Raw genomic sequence first — 15667 nt, forward strand, 5'->3', positions numbered from 1 at the left:
TTAAAACTATGGTAAATAATAGCTTTAAGTATCTTAATTAAATTTGCGAGGTTTTAAGGACCTGGATGTACTATTTCCCTATCATAGTTAACTGTCGTTAACTCAATCTCCCCCTCAAACTAAATTTATTAAATTTGTTGGATTGTTTTCTCTCAAAATGGTCTTCTTTATTTGTGAGCATAATTTCTTAACATACTGGAGGAACTACAACTATATGTCATATGTCATATGTCAAAGGTCAAATGTGATACAGGAGGGACATGAATATATGTTTAAAACGCAAGTTAATGTCACTCTTGACATTTCAGATGCATTCACTTGATTTAAAAGCTAAATACCTTCATAAATATGACTAATTTTGGTCTGATTCTTGTTTTAAATGAAATTACATGATGTTAGCTTTCCAACAAGTAGTCACACGCTTTATTTGGATAAGTAACATAGAAGATACGATCGTTTTAAGTTAAGCTGTCCAAATTAGACGCAGGTGACGCAAATGGTGCGAACTAGGACAATGAATAAGTGCAAAGATGTGATCACAAGATGGAAAGGTCGAATGAAATTGTTAATTTCCTAAATCAAGTCTAGATTATTAGTTTCCTAATTCGAGTCAAGTTGTTTTATTTTCTTAGGAAAGCATGTTACTTTCCTAATCCTAGTTAAGGTAGTTGTCATATTATAGTTTCCAAATTATTGTCTTGTTAGCGTATGGTAATAGTGAGTACTATAAATAAGGGTCTTTGTAAACAATTTATTCAATCAATGAGAGAGTTAATTCAAGTTTTATACATGTGTGTTCTTTATAACTTGCGAGTTATAAGTTCGATTATTTCGTTCTTGTGAGAGGGAGATACTACCCATTCACCCTTGCGAGGTTGAGTGTTAGTCGTGATTTGAATCGAGTTCCTTGCGAGGGAGTGCGGGCATGGCCCACTTGCAAGCCCATTTCGATCTGTGGACAGGCAGCGGTCTTTTGAAAGCCACGCTCGGCGGCGTAAAAATGCTTTCGACCGGATCGTTTTAGATCGGTCGGTTTCGTCTCGGTAAGGGTCTCGAAACGATTAGAGATGTTCGGAGTCGCCACCAAGCATTTGTGGGATGCTTGGAACCCGTTCGAATCCACTTTATACCTCGGTCAAACGAAGCACAAAGCAGTGTTTGACATAGGTACAAAAGATAAGGAATCGACCCTCTTTAGCATCCTATCTCTAGAATGACTCTCGTACGCCCTGGATAAGGTCGTCCACTGTCCAAAGTTTCTGAGTAAGAGGTGAAGGTACGTATTGGGAAGCCCTTTAATCAGACGCTCAATCCCGCCCGCGGTAGTGGCCTCTACTAATCGATCTTGGTTGGTTGAATGCAAAAGTTGATAAAACGGTTTAAATGCATGAATGCGCATCCAATAATTTAAACCTAACATGTGAGAGCTTTCTAAGTCGGTTGATTTTATCCAAGTATCAAGTATAAGGTGTCGGGTTGGACTAATGATTGATTTGCATGCAAGACGGAAGTTAAACATCCATTTACCGTGTCAGGTTTATGGTGCATAACGTGATCCATTTGTCTTAGTAAAGCATTTTACAAATATGATTTTTGAATGAGCAAATTGTCATCTGATCTGTCCTGTATCTGGGTTAACCGGAGTCGGGATCGTCCTAGACTAATGCTGGAAAGGGAACAGGCCCTGTGCCAGGCGGCCATATGAGGCGCGAGCATGCCGGCAATGTAAGGGGGCCTCCCCTGGTTTTGAAAATAAGAAAGAAAAGGCCTGTTTAGGCGCGGGTCAGTCAACGGTTATATGCCGTGCTCTGACCATTTGAAAAACGTTTATAAAACGTATTGAAAAATGGGTATTTGACCCGATTTGGTTTGAAAGGGTCGTCTAGACCGTATTTGTTGATTTGAAGAGCGGGACTCGAATAATCATCATTATTTTGATGACATTCGGTGTCGGGTTCGACTTGACAAGCTTGACATGAATAGTTTTGAAAATAATTATGAACTAATTGTTTTAAGTTAATTTGAATATAATTAGTCGATACTCGTCATCGTACCCGGGTTAAAATCCGGCATGGTATGTAGAACCAATGATGACTTTATGTTGGTGACTAATATGCTTGTTTTGAAAATATAAAGAAGTGATGAAAGGCTTTAAAATACCTCCCAAAATGTAAAGAAATGAAATAAAAGGCTTTAAATACCTTTTAAATGTTATTAACCAAATATTATCACCGAAACACGGATTTAACCGTCATGGTATAAGGAACCAAGGGTGAAAAATGTTTTATGGTTAAAAACAAATAAAATAAAATAAAAAGGTTCGAAAATATTTGAAATGGTGAAAACCGACTACAAATATGAAAATGGATTAAAGGGGAAAGACGAGAACAAACACGGTTGAGTTCTGACCTGGACACCCCATTGAGGCGCGAGCCTATGTGCACAATAAGAGGCTTCTGCCTCAGGCCAAAACTCAGTTTTGGCTCGTTTATCCCATGTTTTGGATCGTGTTATGCATGTTTTAGCATGTTATAGTCATAAAACAAATGAATACATGATAAAAGAAGGATTTTTACACCCTCATACTTACATGTTTGGTTATGGCGAGAAACCGACGTAAGTGTAACAACTCGTTTGGTCGGAAAATACTCGGTTTAAAACCGTTTTGGTAAGTAAAAAGAGTGTTTTATTAAGATTAGTGACGGTGTAGTGGTCGAAGTGGTCGGTCAAGTGAGTCAATGCACGATGACGGTACCAAACAATGTGTAAGGCTTGTATTTACGATCGGTAGGTCGTAAATACGCGTCGGATTGTGACTTAAGAAGTCGAGTCGAGAATTTTAAGGGAGAAAAGAGGGGGCAGAAACTCGCGTAAGTTCTCAAATGGGGGCATTTGAGGGGTATTTATAGGAAAATGAGTGGTTGTGTGAGTTTTGAGCGACGTGGCCATCTGGGCTGCTCAAAGAGGCGCGAGCCACGTCGCGGGTCTTCGAGTTGTCTTGTCGCTTTCATACAGGTGCAATCATGATTTGTTCTATCCTAAGATTTGTAGTCACATGTTTGGTACTTGACCATTCATGAATCCGGGAAATCTTAGTATAGAAGGCTTTGAATGTTTTGTTTTTACTGGTTGACTCGGTTTGACTCGTTGTTGGAGTCGGGATTTGAATTTTTGAGTCGGTTTTTGGTCTGGTGTCGGTTTTGACTCTAGTTACTGTCATTGTGACCCCGTTGTCCTGCATTAAACACTCCAGGTACTTTTGAAAAGTTTTGAAATGTTTTATTTTCGAAATCGTTTTAAGTTTTCCGACGTAAAGTTGTACACAAACTGTCGATTAAACACCGCGATTCCAAAACATGTTATAGTCCGATAATCATCGGGTGTTTGTTGGAGTCTCAGCAGATACTGGGTATCTACAAAGCCCCCACTTTGTCTGAGGCTTGGACAGGGCGAAAGTCAAAGTAGAGCCCCCAGGTCAATCGAAGATTACAACCTGGAGACCCAAGCGACGCCGAGGCGGCTCGAAAGGATTCGGGCCAAGGACCTGCCGTCGGGAAGGGCGACGCCAAGGCGACTCGAGGGTACGAGCCAAGGACCTGTCGTTGGGAACAGTTTAGAGTCTGTCGACTGTCTGTGCGGGTCGTTTAAAGTTCGTTAGACTACGTACAAAGGCTCGCCAGCCATAAGAAGGAGTCATACCTGAGGCATCTTCGGATACGTCCTTGCGTGTTTGCAGACAAAGGCTCGCCAGCTGTGGTGCGTACATGAGGAGGGCTCGCCAGCCACGGTGCGTATATGAGGAGGGCTCGCCAGCCGCGATGCGTAGTAAGGCTCGCCACCCATAGTGCGTATATGAGAAGGGCTCGCCAGCCGCGATGCGTAGTAAGGCTCGCCAGCCATGGTGCGTATATGAGGAGGGCTTGCCAGCCGCGATGCGTAGTAAAGCTCGCCATCCATAGTGCGTATTTGAGGAGGGCTCGCCAGCCGCGATGCGTAGTAAGGCTCGCCAGCCATGGTGCGTATATGAGGAGGGCTCGCCAGCCGCGATGCGTAGTAAGGCTCGCCAGCCATATTGCGTATATGAGGAGGGCTCGCCAGCCGCGATGCGTAGTAAGGCTCGCCAGCCATAATGCGTATATGAGGAGGGCTCGCCAGCCGCGATGCGTAGTAAGGCTCGCCAGCCATGGTGCGGTCGGTTGATCGACCGTGAGAATAGCCGCGTCGGATGGGCTTGTTTTGAAAATAGCGGACTAATGATGCCGCCGTGAAAATAGTGAATTTTGAATTTCCACTATCACTGTTTTTGAAATAAACAGGTTCCGCGAGGAAGCCCCCTATTGACATTTGAAGGAATAGTGAATTTGGAATTTTCACTATTCGTTTTTGAATTTGAAGTGGCAGTTTTAATCGCCGTTTGTTTGAATTTTTTGAATGAAATAACAAATTTTAAATTTCGCTATTACGACTGAGGTGACGGTTTATGTGCCGCCGTTGACATGTGATAGAAATAGTGAATTTGGAATCTTCACTATTACGTTTGAAGTGACGGTTTATGTTGCCGCCGTTGACATATGTGGTGAAAATGGTGGAATTTAATTTCCGATTTGAAGAAATAGCGAATTTGAACTTTCACTATTATTTTGAAAAAAAAATGACAGTTTTAATTGCCGTCGTTTGAAATTTGAAGAAATAGTGAATTTTAATTCTTCAATATTATTCTTGAAATTGAAAATTGAAGAAATAGTGAGTTTGAACTTCACTATAATTGTTTGAAGTGACGGTTTTAATTGCCGTCGTTTGGAATTTAGAGAAATAGTGAATTTTGAATTTTCACTATTATTTTTGAAAAAATGACGGTTTTAATTGCCGTCGTTGAAATTTGAAGAAATAGTGAATTTTGAATTTCTCACCATTTTTGTAAATTGAAGTGAAAATGGCGGTTTTGATCGCCGTTTGTTTGAATTTTTTGAAGGAAAATAGTGAATTTTGATTTCACTATTTGTTTTTTGTATTTCAAAAATAACGGTCTTTAACGTCGTCATTGGAAATTTGAGGATTATTACGGGAAATTGGGCCAAAGCCCAAAATTTCGCTGAAAGAGCAGGGAACACTGATTCAGGCGCGAGCTACCTGGCGAACCAAGGAAGCTTCCCTATTTTTCTGTAAAAGACGCGAGGATGGTTCGCATGCCATTCCCTCATTTCGTCTTCAACCTTCGACATAAACACACCAAAAACCGCCATTGAAGGTCTCTAGCTTGCTTCCATTCGCGCTATCATCAACAATGTCATCTCAAGGTATGTATTCCCTCTTGAATTCATTTGAATTTGTTGGTCCTTTAGCTAAATTGAATCAGGGCGAAATTTTACCCTAGAAAATCAATTTGGGCGTTTTTGATTGAGCCCATTTCGAGTGAAATTGATGATTGCATTAGGTTAGAAACCTGTTTAGGAGTATATGGGTGCTTTTAGTTTGCATTTTGGTCCCCGTTCCCGCTCCTTATGTTCGAAAAACGTGAGTGAGGTGGAGAAACCGTCTCATCTCACAAGACCAAGTTTATTTGCTTGGGTAATGGGTCCCACTAGGTTGCATTGTAGTCGGGAAAGACCGTATTTGCCATTGTGGACCTTTGTTGGGTATTGTGGGCAAAGTTGGAATTTTTGCCTTTTGTGACGGCCTTATGTCTGACAAAATGAGCGCCTGTTTGGGCTTGAATTGAGTCAGTTTTCCTCGAAATGGACCTTACTGGTAGTTTAGGTCGCCTTGAGGTGTGATAAAATCACGTTTGCCTCGTCGTAGTCGTATTTTGACTTTTTGACCGGTTTGTGCTCAAATTGGCGTAGGAATTGCCTTTTCAAGCTGTAGAAAAATTCCCTATTGCATTGGGAATGTACTTTGGTTTGTTGGCGGACCTTGTGTGGGGCTTGGGGTGCCGTTTTTTGTTGTGGTTGTTTCGACTCGTCTTTTGCTTGAAAAGAAGGGCGGTTTGTTTTTTTTCGTGCGTTTTTGTGAATTGTTTTTTGTTTTGGAGGGGGGGGGGGGGTTGCTCTTGCTTTGCTTTGTAGGTTGTTTTTTTTTTGAATTTGTCCAATTTACGCCGTCATAATGCCAAAATTTCGGCTGACGCTCTTTGGTTGCATTTTATTGCAGGGGAGCGTTCGGGGCCTACGGGATCTGTTGTTGAGGCATTGGAGGAGGAAGATGATCCAGGAGGAGGAGAGGCGACTGTTTTTTGTTACAAGCTTGGTTGTATTTCTTCCTGGCGGTCCTTGCCCGACCAATGATCGGGTATCGATCGTTGGTCGTTGTCTGCAGAGGTTCGGATGTCCGATGAGTGGGGTTCAATACGAGCGTGTTATTCCATGTTGCCACTTTTGATCGTTGTCGAGTTCTGGTGATTGGGGGTCAACATCGGGGTAGTGTCCGTTGTCATGGTCCTTGGCCTCCTTATCATCCAAAGTCTGTCAGACACTGTCTTCTTTTTTGTCGTGGAGCAGGAACGAGGTATTACCGTCATGGTAACTACCTCTGCTTCCGTTGTTGCTCCTCTGTTTCCCGTGTTGCTCCCTTTCTTTTCCGAGCAAAAGGATAGGGAGTGCTTAGTTCGGTAGGTGGCAGATAGCCCCCAGTTCGTTGTCTTAGGCCAGTGTCTGTATGATAGATGGTTGTTTTAGGCCAGTGTCTGTATGATAGATGTCTGTATTGGATCCCGTTTGTACGGTCAGTTGTTCGTATCAAACGTGTGTCGATGTATTTTGCGTGAGGCGGTTTGTATATATGTGTTTTTGGATTGTAGCTCATTTTGTGATTTTCGGCTTTTTTGTGTTGTGTTTCGGAGGAGCGCTGTCGGCTGTCAATTCTCCTTTTGCTTTGCACCAGTTCCTGCATCGTTAGTGTAGAAAACATGCAATAGGTAGCACACGTGCATAAACGTAAACACGTAAAAGCATTTGATTGAAAACAAAATTAACCAAGATGACTTGAAGTTAAAATTGAATTTTGAAAATTGAAATGAATTTTGTAAATTTTCGCGACAAGTCGTCACGTTTGGACTCCCAAAAGAAATTAATTTGAAAATTGAGCAATTAACTCATGTCGTGAATTAAATTGCGTTGAAATTGATTTGTGACTCGAAAAATTTCAAACTCAATCCGTCAGGGAAGAATTTTAGAAAAGATTTTTCTGAGTATATTTGATTCGATTTTTTTTTTTAGATCAAGACTCGAATTTGTGAGTGCTTGAATTTTTGAGGAAAACTGACGTCGTGTTATCAATTTTCGGTTTTTATTTTAATGGAAAATTGTGAAAAAGCGAAACATTTTCGGAATTTCGACTGACATAGAAACGATCCGTCGCGGATCGGGGCGACTAGTCCTTCCCCCCTTAAAAAAAGGAAAAAAAATCCGTATGTTTAACTGCGTCATGGAAACCGTGTCGGATTTCGTAAAACGCGAAAACAAGGAAATGTGAGTGTGAGGAAGCACAAAATGTCCTGGATCATCCCGAAGAGGCGCGAGCGTTCTGGCGGGAGATTTGAGATGTCAGGAGAAAACACATGTTGAAAGAGACAAGTCAAAGCGGGAATCCTGGGGGAGGGCCTAAAAAGGCGCGAGCAGCCTGGCGATGGGAGCCAGCTCTCCCTTTTTTCTGAAAAACGCGCTGATCGTTTTGTATAAATAGTGATGTTTGCGCTTCATTATTTCATCATCCGAAACACAAAAACATCTCTACAAAACTTCCTCTTCTTCCACAAAAATAATTCATGGATGCCTTTGAGAATGCGTTGCGACAATGGTGCCAGAATTTGTCGCCTCCCGAAAAGTATCAACTCATTTGCATGGGAGTTGGTCAATTGTTGGTGCTCCGTCAAGTCAATGTGCAATCCTCATTTTTCGAAGCATGTTCTCGGTTTTGGGATTCGAAACACCACGTTTTCGTTTTCCCAAAAGGTGAAATTTGTCCTCTTGCCGAAGAAGTTGGAGCCATTGGTGGGTGGCCGGGTTGTGTTCCGGTGCTTCCTCCGACTCGGTTGTGCTACAAGGAGAAATTCCGTTTGATGTTGGCTTTGTCGACAAGTCAAGTCAACTTCCTTCTTGCTCCACATGGTGTGGACATGTTGGCTCTTATCAACATCTTTTCCAACCGATTAGATGCCAATGTTTCGGAGGTGGCTAGGAGAAGGGCTCTTGCCTTTTGCCTTATCCATGTGTACCTCTTTGTTGATGCTTTGAAGAAGGAGGGGCCGAAATGCTATGGTAGCATGACCCTTGATCATGTGGTTGAGCAAATGGAGCATGGTAGAGATCCATCGTGGTTGGTGCTTGGAGAGATCATCCAAGCTTTGGACAAGGAAGGCTCTTGCGGAGAAGTTCCTTCATTTGGGTCCCCAAGGATCCTCCAAGTGTGGCTATTGGAGAGGCTAAGGTATGTAGAGCCTCCGGTTGATTCTTCTTCTTATTCCTTCCGTCACCTTACCATGAGGAAGAAGTTGTACTCGGATAGCTTTGCTTCTACCGAGGCTTATTGGGCCGCAAGATTGGCGGAGGAGGGTGGTCCTCACATCCGTTGGGTGGTGCCATGGTGGCACTTGAGGTCCTTCACGGGGTTGCCCGCTTCGGGTGCTAGTCCTCGTTCTTTGATGGTGGTGGGTTTGAAGGTCGCTTCCTTCATTTATCCCGAAAGGCTCTAAGGCAAATGGGGCGTCAGCAAAAGGTCCCCGCTCAAGATACCCTTGTCCAAGAGAATGTTTTCCGAAACTCCGAGCTTGTGGAGGTTTTCGAAATATGGTGGGCCACTCGGCCACTTTAGGAAGTACCGGACCCCGTTGCCACGACATGGGTGACTCCCTCTTATGTCAAGTGGTCACGTGCTCCGTCCATAGAAGAGAGGTCCAAATTTCGTAAGGACGAGGTCGTCGACTTGAAGTATCGAGGGGTTGGCAAGGCCAACCGTGCCTTCTTCGAGGAGTATGTTGATGGAGCTAGTCCCGATGTGATGAGACCACCAAAGAGGAGAAGCTCGGGTCCAAGAACATGGTGGGCCGTGCATGGGCTCATTTTGGGCCGAACATGGGGTCTTGTGCTAGACCGGAGGCCGTCGCCGTCTTAGATCCGTTGAGGATCCGTTCCGAGGAGGAAATCCATGCTAGGCTGGCCAACAAGAAGAACAAGGGGAAGATGTACCCCGAGGGAAAAGGCAAGGGTAGAATGGAAGAGTGAAGACCTCCATTACCCATTTTATTATTATGTTGTATTATTGTTGTGAGTTTTTATTATGTTGTACTAGCTAGTTATTGTGTGTTTTGTGCTAGTTTTATTATGTGAGGTTTTTTAGTTGACACCTTAGCTTTGACAAGTTGTAGACTCGTCGAGCTTTATTTGTTGCTGAAATTGTAATCCCTCCCATTATTAATTAAATAAGAGGATTACTCGTGTCGAAATTGTGAACGCTCGTTTCTTCCATCCATTTTGTAAAGGCAATTCGATTTGAATCGTCCTAAACGTTTGCACTTGGGAAAGTGGGATTTTTGGGAGGAAAGGAGAAAGGCTTATTTTTGGTATTTTTGTGGAGGAAAAGGGAATGTTGTTCCCTTTTCTCTTTTTTTTGATGGAGATGTTTTTTTTTGTATGGGTTTTTTTTATTATGGGGATGGTTGTATCCTTCCCGTGTAGGAAAGGACTGCCTACGTATCCACCTGGAGAGGTGAAATCAAACCATGATCGTAGTTCGAAATGTTTTGTAAATTTTGATTGGGTTTTGTGGTTGTATCCCTCATGTACAAGAGGAACTGCCTACGTATCCACCTGAAGAGGTGAAATCAAACCATGCTCGTAGTTCAGAGGTTTTTGTTTGTTTTAGTGTAAATGGATGTTGCCTTTGACAGATCAAAGGACATTCGAAACGGGCAAGGTGCCGCAACTTAGACTCGATAAAACATGCAATTTCAAATCAGAACGCATTAGGAACTTGACTTGAAAAGGGTTAAGGTGGACGCTAGTTGTAAAACTAGGCTTGGATCGTTGGTTGTATGGTTCAAGGGTAGTATTTCTTGAGTTGGTCCAGGCTGGTCAAGTTTATAAAATCCTCCCCATCTAGGTCACTCAGTCTCACTGCGCCCCCCAAAAGTATTTTCTTGACCAGGTATGGCCCGACCCAGTTGAGTTTGAATTTTCCCCTCGGATCGACGGGTAACGGTGCTCGAACTGACTTGAGGACCAAATCGCCCTCCTGGATGTTCCTGGGTTTAACCCTCTTGTTGAATGCCCGTTGTATACGTCGTTGATATAGCTGGACGTTGTGCAAGGCGCTGAGCCGCCGTTCGTCTAGAAGAGTGAGTTGTTCGTACCTTCGGCGGGTCCATTCCGCCTCAGGAACCTGATCTCCAGTAGGATGCGCAGAGATGGGACCTCAAACTCTACCGGTTGAACCGCCTCCATGCCATATGCTAGGTAGAAGGGTGTGGCACCTGTCGGTGTTCGAATGGAGGTTCGGTATCCCCAGAGTGCGAATGGGAGTTTGCTCGGCCAATCGCGATAGTTGTCTTGCATTTTCTTGATAATGGTGACGAGAGTTTTGTTATCAGCCTCCACCGCTCCGTTGGTTTGGGGACGGTATGGGGATGATCGATGTCGTTTGATCTTGTATTTGTCCACCAAGGCCTGAGTTTCCGCCCGGAAGTGAGAGCCTTGATTGCTGATGATTTCATGAGGTACCCCATATCTGCAGATGATGTTGTTCTGGATGAACTTGGCCACTTGTTTGGTGGTCAAGACTGCATGGGACTGCGCTTCCACCCATTTGGTGAAGTAGTCGATGGCGACGAGGACGAAATAATGCCCCTTGGTGCCCACCGGGTAACTTTCCCGATGATGTCGATGCCCCAGGTTGAGAAAGGCCAGGATGACGTCATGGTGTATAAAAGGGGTGGTGGTATATGTTGTATGTTGGCGAAGATTTGGCAATTGTGGCAATGTTTGACGTAGTTACGGCAATCGGCTTCCATGGTGGTCCAGTAGTAACCTAGCCGCATGATTTTTCGGGTAAGCATCATTGCGCTCATGTGAGGGCCACATTCTCCGTCGTGGACCTCTCCCATGACTTTTTTGGCTTTGTGATGGTCAATGCAAAGGAGGAGAATCCCTTATGGTGTTCTTTCGTATAATTGGTCTTGGTTTATCACGAATTGCGATGCAAGTAAACGGATGGCTCTTTGTCCTCTTTGGTCAGAGTTAGGAGGGAATTCGTTTTTGGTTTTGTAGTTGAGGATGGCTTGGTACCAAGGTTCATCATGGCTTTCCTCGTCGTTGTTGATGGCACAAATGTGAGCTGGCTCGCTCCTTCTCTTGACACATAGGGGCATCGATGTCATGTCGTCAGGTATGTTAATGAGCGCGGCAAGTTTTGCCAGGGCATCAGCAAATTGATTTTCCTCTCGTAGCAAGTAGAAGTAGTCGACTTGGTCGAAGAACTCGGCCTCTTGATTGATTCTTGCTTGGTAGGGAGCTAAGCTGTCACTTCGGATTTTCCATGATCTGGACACCTGATTGATGATGAGCGAGGAATCGCCATGGACCCTCAGTCTCTTGATGCTGAGTGTGATGGCTGCTTGCAGGCCGATGAGGCATGCTTCATAATCAGCGGGATTGTTGGTGACGGCGAAGTCTAGTTTGACCGAGATCGGAACGTGTTCTCCCTCCGGTGATATTAGGAGGATTCCTACCCCGAGGCCTCTCATATTAGATGCACCATCGAAGTATAGGTCCCATGCGTCGGAATCGGCACAAATGATGTCTTCTTCAGGAAGTGACCATGTGTCGGTCGTTAGATCCTCGTTGATGGGATTTTCTGCCAGGAAATCGGCAACTGCTCTTCCCTTGATAACCTTGAGGGGTACAAACTTGAGATCAAACTCGGACAGCATTAGTGTCCACCTAGACAGCCTTCCGTTTAATACGAGTTTTTCGAAGATGTATTTGACCGGGTCCATCTTGGAGTAGATGTGGACCGTGTAGCTGAGCATGTAATGCCGCAGCTTCTTTGTTGACCATATTAGGGCAAGGCATGTCTTTTCCAGTTGGGTGTACCTTGTCTCGTACTCAATGAACTTTTTGCTGATGTAGTAGATGGCTCGTTCTTCGCCGTCGACTATTTGTGCTAGCATTGCTCCCATGGCTGTGTCTGTAACAGTCAGGTATAAGGATAAAGGAATCCCTGGTTGAGGTGGCATGAGGACAGGAGGTTTGGATAGGATTTCTTTTATCCTGTCGAAGTCCTTTTGACAGTCGTCGTCCCAATCGGTGTGATCGGAGGCGCGAAGTTTCTTGAATATTGGTTCACAAATCATGGTGAGCTTGGCAATGAAGCGGCTGATGTATTGGACCTGACCGAGAAATCCCCGAACCTCCTTCTCGTTCCTAGGCCGAGGCATTTGCTGAAGGGCTTTGATTTTGGTTGGATAAATCTCAATGCCTCTTTTGCTGACGATATGTCCCAAGAGTTTTCCGGAGGTGACCCCGAATGCACACTTCTGAGGATTTAGTCTCATGTTATATTTTCGCAGACGAGCGAAGAATTTTCGAAGGGCGTTGATGTGGCCGTCCCGTTCTCTTGACTTGACAATAATGTCGTCGACATACACCTCTACCTCCTTGTGCATCATATCATGTAGTAGAGTGTTAGCGGTACTTTGATAGGTAGCCCCGGCGTTAATGAGACCGAAAGGCATGACTGTGTAGCAATATGTACCCCACTGTGTAGTGAATGCAGTTTTGTGCATGTCTTCCTCAGTTATTTTAATCTGGTTGTACCCGGCATACCCGTCCATGAATGATAGGAGATCATGTTCGGCAGTGTTGTCCACCAGAATATCAACATGCGGCAAAGGGAAGTCGTCCTTTGGACTTGCCTTGTTCAGATCCCTGAAGTCGACGCAAACCCGAATTCTCCCGTCTTTCTTCTGTACCGGAACGATGTTGGCCACCCAGTCAGAGTATTTAGACACTTTGATGAAACCAGCCTTGAACTGTTTATCCACTTCTTCCTTGATTTTTAGGGCCCATTCAAGACGCATCCGACCTAGCTTCTGCTTCACAGGTTTAGCTCCGGGCTTAATGGGTATCTGGTGCTCTGCAATTTCCCTGTCGATCCCAGACATATCCCTGTAGGACCAGGCGAACACGTCTTTGTATTCGTGGAGGAGGTCAATGAACTGTTGTCTTTCCGAGGGGTCCAGGGTTGTCCCTATCCTAAGTTCTTGAGGTGTGTTGTCGGTTCCTACGTTAATAGGCTCGATTTCCTCAATGATGGGGGGTTCTGGTTTCCCGTTTGTCAAGTTTTTTGGCTAGGTGAGGTGGGTAGTCACTCAAGTCAAATTCCTCATAGTCATTCAGAATTGCATTGCAGTTAAATCGAGACGAGTCATAAGCAAACTTAGCGTTCATTAAGTTGACATGAGCGAAAAGCTCGGAGAGGACATACATCTCGTGATCAGTCAGAGGTGACACAGCAGAGGAGGTGGCCCCTGGAACAGGCCCAGGTTGTTACCTTTCATGGGAGTGGGGTGACCCTAGTAGACTTAGCCTCTAATTCGGCCACGACTATGTGATAAAATAGTGGGAAGGGGACCTTGACTCGGACATTAGGAGTGTTAGGAGCTATGACAGACTCTGACTCGACTCAGACTCAGATTCAGATTCTTCTCCATTTCCCTCTTTGAACATAGGGCCTTCTCCAGTTGTGATCTTGAGAATACGGCCTCGGCGATCGGTCCACTTGACGGTTTTCCTCCAGCCTTGTGTAGCTTTCTCCGGGTCAGTGTCGGAGATCAAGGCAGTTGGGTCAACTCGGTTGTCCTTCAGGGCGATGTTGATAATGTCCTCATAGTCGATGTGCTAGATGTTATCCTCTCCAAAGAGGAGGGTGACAGCTTGTCCATCGAGGCATGACGACAGATTAGACTCGGTCGATGCAGCTTCGGTGTTGTCGGGGATGAAGTAGCAGTCCTGGAAGACTTCCACACCCGAGTACTTGGTCTTGGCCACAGAGTCATAGATCAGCTCTGGAAAGCCATGGTAGAGCTCGAACTTTCCCTCGGGGACAAAGTATCCATTGAGGGTCGGATGATATGGACGAAGGATAACCCCGTGCTTCTTGCGCTTCCGAACTAGGAGGTTTATCTCCTGGATATCTTCATCGGTAGGTTCATATCCCAGTCTGAAGGGAATATTGGGGACCTTAGCCTATTTCAAGGGAGGTAAGGTGCTCTTCAGTGGATTGAGCGGCAAACCCGGGAAGTAACCCTGGCGCATCATGATGCGGTTGACCGTGAGGTTGGCAAACGGGTCACAATCAAAGGGTGTTGATTCATCAGTTATGGCATTCACAACTTGGAATCCCCACATTTCATTGTCATCTTCCTCAATGGTCTGGGAGGCTATTCCCTTCTTCATGACAGCTTTGATCGGGGAAGCAGGAATTGTGATTGTTTTCCCGTTAAAGGGGACCATGATCTTCTGGTGGAGAGTTGAGGTAAATTCCTTGACGGCGCATGAATCCAGGGACGTCCCAGGAGCATATTGAAGGAGGCGTCGATGTCGACCACCTGAAAACTGGTTTGCCTTTCCAGTGGTCCGGTTGTGACAGTTAGAGTGATAAGCCCTGCGACCTTGCGACGAGTGCCGTCGTAGGCGCGTACTCCTTGATTTGTTGGGGCCAAATCAGCTTCCTTAATACCCAGCTTGTGAGCAGTCTTGAGGGGAATGACATTTACCGCAGATCCGTCATCTACAAGGACCATGGGTACATTCTTCTTGAGACATTGTACGGTAATGTACAGGGCAAGGTTATGATTGACCCCGAAGGGAGGGATATCTTCGTCAGATAAGACGACCGGGTTGTTCAAGTCAGGGGCGTCCCTCGTCATATGTGCCACTATTTCTTCAGGGGAAGAGGTGAAGGGCACAGTTAATTTTCCCAAGGCCTGTAGCAAAGCCTGTCGATGCTCAAAGGATGTCGCGATCAGTTGCCAAGTTGAGATTTCGGCTTTTGTCTTCTGAAGCTGCTTGAGGATCGAATTCTCAGAAGCTCTTGGTTGAGTGTTCGCTTCCGGGACGACTTGGTCATTTGTTGTCGGAGCGATCGTTGAACTGTTTGGGTTCTGATAGGGGCGTACGGACCGGGTAAGGTGACCGATCTCTTTCGCCCTTTTCTCTTTCCCTGGGACAATATAGACATCTTCAACATCATCTCTCCAGATGTCATTGATTTCAGGATCTGGAGCGATCGTTGAACTGTTTGGGTTCTGATAGGGGCGTACGGACCGGGTAATGTACCCCTTATCAATCAAATCATCCATTTGCTTCTTTAGCTCCTCCAACTCCTTAGGACCCATGCGGTACGGGGCCTTAGAGATTGGTCACGTTCCTGGTTTAAACTCCACACCGAAATTTATCTCCCTCTTTGGTGGTAAACCTGATATCTCCTCTGGAAAAATATCTGGAAACTCTCCCACCACTGGTATTTGGTCAACTGTCGAACTCACCTTACTATGGTCTCTCATATGGCATAGGATCAAAGGACACCCCTTCCTCGGATAAGGATTCAATGTCACCGCTGCAATCACTTTGACTTTGGGTTTGACAACAAACCCACGATAAGACACACTAACTTC

The sequence above is a fragment of the Silene latifolia genome, chromosome 5 (assembly GCF_048544455.1).
Source record: "Silene latifolia isolate original U9 population chromosome 5, ASM4854445v1, whole genome shotgun sequence".
Classification (NCBI taxonomy): Eukaryota; Viridiplantae; Streptophyta; class Magnoliopsida; order Caryophyllales; family Caryophyllaceae; genus Silene; species Silene latifolia.